Below are 6,499 nucleotides of genomic sequence, written 5' to 3' on the forward strand. Positions count from 1 at the left end.
ATAGTAGTTGAAAATGCAACTACTTGGTTGACAGTTGAATTAATTGGTTAACAATTAATTTTATTGGCTGATGATTTAATTACTTTGTTGAAAATTGATTTATTTTTTATTTTTATTGAACTATTCTGTTCAAAATTCATTTTTTTGTATTAAAAATTAGTTTTACGATTGAAAATTCGTACTTTTGGTTGAAAATTCATTTTATTGGTCAAAGATTTAAAAAATTGTTTTTTTTTTTTTAATATAACTCAACTATTACATTTTTCGTTGAAAATTCGGTTACTTGGTTGACAGTTGAATTATTTGGTTAAAAATTCATTTTATTGGCTGATGATTTAATTATTTTGTTAAACATTGTTTTTTAAAAATTGAAAATCAATTTTTTAAACTTAATTTTTAACTCTTGCGTTTTTAGTTGAAAATCGATTATTAGTAGTTAAAATTTTCAATTACCTGATTGAAATATCATGTAATTAGTTGAAACCTCAACTATTTTGTTGAAAGTGGAACTACTTTGTTATGAATTCATTCAGTTGGTTAATTTAGTTGGTAATTTAAATATTTTGTTCAACATTAATTTTTTGTCTGTTAAAACTTAATTTCCTGTTTGGAAATTCGTCTGTTTTGTTAAAAATTTATTTTATTGGTTAAAGATTTAAAAAATTTGTTTTCTAAATAATTTTATTGGCTGAAAATTTAAATAATCAAGTTTGGGCTGAAAAATGATCGCTTTTAGTTGAAAACTTAACTATTACATTTTTCGTTGAAAATTCTATTACTTGGTTGACAGTTGAATTAATTGGTTACAAATTAATTTGATTAATCGATGATTTAATAAGTTTTTTGAAAATTGTTTTCTTAATTGCAAATCAATTTTTTCACTAAAAATTTAATTGCATTTTTAGTTGAAAATTGATCATTTGTATTTGAAAATTCGTATTTTTTAAATAAAAAATTTAACTTATTTGTTGAAAATTCAATTATTTGGTTCAAAGTGGAACTACTTTGCCAGAAAAATCCTTTTTTTTGTTAAGAATTAATTTTTTTATCTGCAAATTTAATAATTCCATTTTTTGGTTAAAATGTCACCTCTTCAAGTTTAAAAATTTAACTCTGATTTAAAATTAATTTGTTGTGATGATAAATGAAACTTTTCGTTGAAAATTCAACTTTTTTGTTGAAATTTCGTATCTTCGGTCCAAAATTCAACTATTTAATTGGAAGTTGAGATACTTTGTTAAAAAAAATCATTTTCAGGTGAAGATTAATCATTTTAGTTGAAAACATTCTTTCTTTGCTTGCAAATTAAACTTTTACGTTAAAAATTCTTTTTATTTTTGAACCTGACAAAGTTTTTTTTAAACTTAACTGAAACTAAAGTTAATTTTTTAAATCGAAGATTCAACTATTCTATTTTTGGTTGAAAAATGATCTGTTTCAGTAAAAAATTTAAGTATTTGTTAAAATATTCATGTCTTTTGTTAATAATTCGTTCATTTTGCTTGAAAATTCAATATTTTGGTTAAAATTGTTTTCTCTCTTGACTGAAGAATCTTTCTTAGATGATAATTCGTAATTTTTTGTCGAATTAAACTGTTTTTTTTTTATTAATTTTAAAACCTGTTTTTGGTTGACATCAACTAGTAGATTTTTTGGAATGAAAATTTCTATTGAAAAAATCATCTGTTTAATTGAAGATTTAGCTATTATGTTGAAAGCTCGATCTTTTCTTGGTTAAAACTTAATTTTTTTACTGAAAATTTAATCATTCCTTTTGAAATTAAAATTATTTTGTTAAAAAATCGTTGTTTTTTTTTTGTTTGGCAATTAATTTTCTTGTTTGAAAATGTAACATTCTAGTTGAATATTTTATTATTTTGGATTATTATTCATATTTTTGTTTGAAAATAATTTCTTTTAACTAAAAAATTAACTACTGAATTTTTGTTTGAACTTTAACTACTGAATTTTTGGTTAAAAATTCAACTATAACATTTGAAAATTTATCATTTTAATTAAAAATTTTTCATTTTGGTTTCTGTTTCAGTTAAATAATCATCATTTTTGTTTAAAAAAATTTCTTCTTGGTTTAAAATTCGACTACTTGGTTAAACTTAAACTCTTTTGTTAAAAAATAATTTCCTCTCATATTAGGTGAAAATTTATCTTTTTGGTTTAAAAATCAACTATTTTAGTTAAAGATTCATAATTTTACTTTAAAATTTATTGCTTTGATTAAGAATTTAAGTATTTTGTTTGAAAATTGTTTCTTATTTGATTGACAATTAATTTTTTAAACTTAAGATACAATTATTTCACTTTTGATTGAAAATGTATCCTTTTAATTGAAAATTCAACTATTTGGTTTTGAATTTGTCTTTTGGTAGAAAATTCATATTTTTAATTAATAATTCGACTATTTGCACAAAAATTCATCTATGTTGTTGAAAAATCTAAAAATGCCAGAAAATGTTTTTAGATTTAAGTATCTCGCATTTTGTTAACAATCGGTACGGAACATGTATACAATTTCGTGAATTTATTGTAAATAATGTTTTTTTTGTGTCAAAATAGTGATTTTTTTAATTCCATGAATTTAAATAATAATTAAACCAGTTTTTCATTTGAACCTAATTGATGGAATATTTAACTGAACTGGTTACATTTTCAATAGAAAATTTAATTTATTTCAATAAAAAAGATGAACTCTAACCAAATGTAATAGATGATATTCCAAAAAAAAAATAATTTTTAATCAAAAACACTTGAAATTAATAAAAAAAAGATGAATTCTCAACGAAGAATTTAATAATTAACATATCAACCAAAAAATATTTTTATTTAAAAAAAAACTTATGAATTCAACCAAAAAAAGACGAATTTTTAATCAAATAGTTCAATCTCCAGCCAAAACAGATTAATTCTTAATTAAAAATTAGAATTTTTAACCAAAAAATATTAATTTTTTACCACAATAGTTGATTTTTCAACAATAAAGAATAATTATTAACTAAAAATGTAATATTTCATCCAAATAAGATTTTATTTTTAAACCAAAAACACTTGAATTTGATAAAAAAGAAGAATCATCCGCGAAAAATATAATAGTTGGCTTATATAGCGAAACATATTTGAATTTAAATAAAAAAACGTATGACTTCAGAAAAAAAGGAGTTGAATTTTTAACCAAAAAGATGAAGTTTGGACAAAAAAAATGCAGTTTTTACCAAATTTACGCATTTGCAACAGAATAAATGAATTTTTCACTAAAAAAATACAAATTTTCAATTATACATTGGATATTTAAATTTGCAGTTAAAAAAATAATGTTCAATAAAAAGGATGAATTTTAAACTAAAATTATGGAATATTCAACTGAAATAGTTCAATTTTTATATAAGAAAATTGTCAACCAAATATACGATTTCAAAAACAAAAAAAATTCAAATTTCAACTGGTATATTTTTTTTAGTAAAACATTAATTTTTTGCAACAAAAAATTATATTCCAGGAAATTTTTTTCCAGGATTTGAATGTATACCCGTATAAAAAAATGGTTCTATTTTATAAAATTTGAAATGTGTTTGATAGTTAATAATTATTCAATTGATTATTTATTATTTTTAATGTATAGAATTCCTGACAACAAAACCAAAAATCCAACGACTAAATTTCAACTGCCACCATAAAATGTTTCCATTGTAATTTAAAAAAAGAAAAAAAAATCTGGACAAAAATAAAAACGTGGGTATTTTAAGGGGATTTGGTTGGTTGCCTTTTAATTTTTCTTTCCTATTTTTTTTATTTTTGTCCAACATTTTTTTTCATTTTTAGGAATTTTTTTATGGTAATTGTCTAAATTTAGTCGTTGGATTCTTGTTTTTTTTTTTGAATTTAATACAGTAACTTGATTATTGGACATTAAATAGGATTTTGAATTTGATTTTAATCGAATTTAAATCTCTTAATTTTATAATTGTTAAATTCAGTTTTGAAGGTTTTAAGGAACTTTTAATCTTTATAAAAGCATAAATAACACACCAAAACAATAGATAGGAATTTTACAAATTTGTATTTAAATATCTGTTTCCAAGTCTATAATTTTATCAGGTTCCATTTTTTATGCATAGATTATTATAGGAACATTTTAAAATAAAATAAAAAATAAGACAAGAAAAAATTGAGACTTTCTTCTTTTTCATCTTGTATTCAAAACAATAGAACTAAGAAGAAAACATTTTTCTGGTTTAATAAAAAAACTAGATTAATGGAAAAACTAAAAGTGGAAGAATCAAAAGTAGAGTAAAGTCAAATTTCTATAAATAAATAAGAAATCAATTTTTTAGATTTGGTATCTTCAAAATCCAGTTAGGACAATTTTTCTTAACTTTCTGTTCAACTATCGTTTTATATTTTACATTTAGTGAAGAATCGGATGTCGAAGAAATCCATGAAAAAGAAGCTGCTCATAGATTAGCAGAATTTCTTGCCTCAACCATAGAAAGATATAATCCAAGTTTGAATAGAGAAAAAAATGTTAATAATAAACAGATTGCTGACCAAATAAATCATCATGTAGATGAGCATTTGAATCACCAAAAAAATCGGAGATCAAATTTTCAGGGACTTTTTATATATCTGGAAAAATGTGGAAGTGTCAGAAATTTCTTTTTCTTATAATCGCAATATAAAATTAAATAACAATGATTCTTTGATTGTAAAAGCATTTTTATATTATATTATTGAACTATTTTGTGAAAATTCGTTTGTTTTGTTCAAAATAAATTTTTTAACTAAAAAATTAATTATTCTATTTTTGGCTGAAAATTGATCGCTTTTAATTGAGGATTCACGTTTTTTTTTTTTTTTTTTTTTTTTTTTTTTTTTTTTTTTTTTTTTTTTTGAAAATTCGTTCTTTTTGCTAAACATTTTTTCATCTTTTTCCTTAAAAATTCAACTGTTTCTTTGCAATTTTTTCTCTTTCTTGATTAAAAATATTTCTTGGAAAATTCAAATCATGCTAAAAAGTCGGATTTTTTGTGTAGAAATTCATTATTTTAATTAAAAAATCATTTCTGGTTGATTAATAAGCTATTTTGTTGAAACCTCGTTTTATTATTTATCATAAAAGTATTTATTTTTTAGTTTTGGTTTTCAAAGTGAAAATGTAATTATATTCCTGTTTATATTCCAACATTTTGGTTAATATTCGTCTCTTTGCCGGTTGGCCGTTGGATCGTTATGTTTTTCAATCATGCTATTCTTTAGCTTACAATGCGTAATTCAAAAACTTTTAACATTAAAAATTTTCCATTAAAACTTTTTATTTGTAAGCTTACATTTTTAACTTAAAGAATTTATTAATTCTTTTTTAAAGACTTGATCAAATAAAAAATAAAAGCCTTTGATGTTGAAAATTTTGGACAAAAAACATTTTTATTTAATAAATAAATCAATTTCTTTAAATTTACCTGTACTTTAAGTAATAAAAAGTGAACAAAAACGATTTGACAAAACGATTTTAAATCAGTTCAAAAGTTAAGAATTTTCAGATTTTAACGTTAAAACTTAAACCGTTTCAATTTGAAAGTCTTAGTCATTAAACAAATGTAAACGTATGTCTGAAAGTTTATAAACTATTTTCAACTTAAAAATAACTTCATAATAATATATTCTTAATTCAAGGATTTTATTAAATTTAAAATATTGTTTCAGTCTAAAATATTCAATTTGAAATTTTTAATTAAAAAAAGATTAATTATTGAAAATTTAGCAATATTTGAATTTTTATTTAAGGCAAGTAAATTGAAACCAAATATTTAAAAGTAAAGAATCTTTAACTGTATTGTTTGACATAGAAAGCCTGGAATTGTTACAATTTCGAAGAATCTTTAAAATCTGAACGTTACAATTTTAATTGTTCTTTTTAAAAAATGCTTAATTTTTAAATGAAATTTTTAAATTTTGATGTATAATTTACAAATTAACATTTGTAGAAACAATTTGAGTAATTTTAAGAGATATTTAGAAATTTGGAAATATAAAAAATTATCATGCAAATTTTAGAAAGTTTTCTTAAAATCTTCTGGAATCTTTTTTGAAAATTTGTTTAAATCTTTGAAAAACTTTTTAACTATTCTTTTAAAATAATTTTTCAAAATGAAAAATTTTTAATTTTCCTATGAATCTTAAGAAAATGTTTTTATTCTTTTGAAGCCTTTCACAATTCATGAAGAGAATCTAATTTTTTTGTTTAAAATCTGCAAAAATCTACATTTTGTTTTATATTAAGCTATCATCTCAAGTTTTACATTAAATTTGAATTTTTTCAAAACTTCAAAATATCTCTTCAAATTACTCAAATTTCTCCTATAAATAATGAATGTTCAATTGTTATTTATACATCCAAATTGTGAAGAAATGTTCTAAAATTTACAGGATTTTCTAAAAATTGTAGAAAAAATTCAGTTCTGAAAAAATTTCAAAAATAATTTCCAAT

This window comes from Belonocnema kinseyi, chromosome 10 (genome assembly GCF_010883055.1).
Source record: "Belonocnema kinseyi isolate 2016_QV_RU_SX_M_011 chromosome 10, B_treatae_v1, whole genome shotgun sequence".
Classification (NCBI taxonomy): Eukaryota; Metazoa; Arthropoda; class Insecta; order Hymenoptera; family Cynipidae; genus Belonocnema; species Belonocnema kinseyi.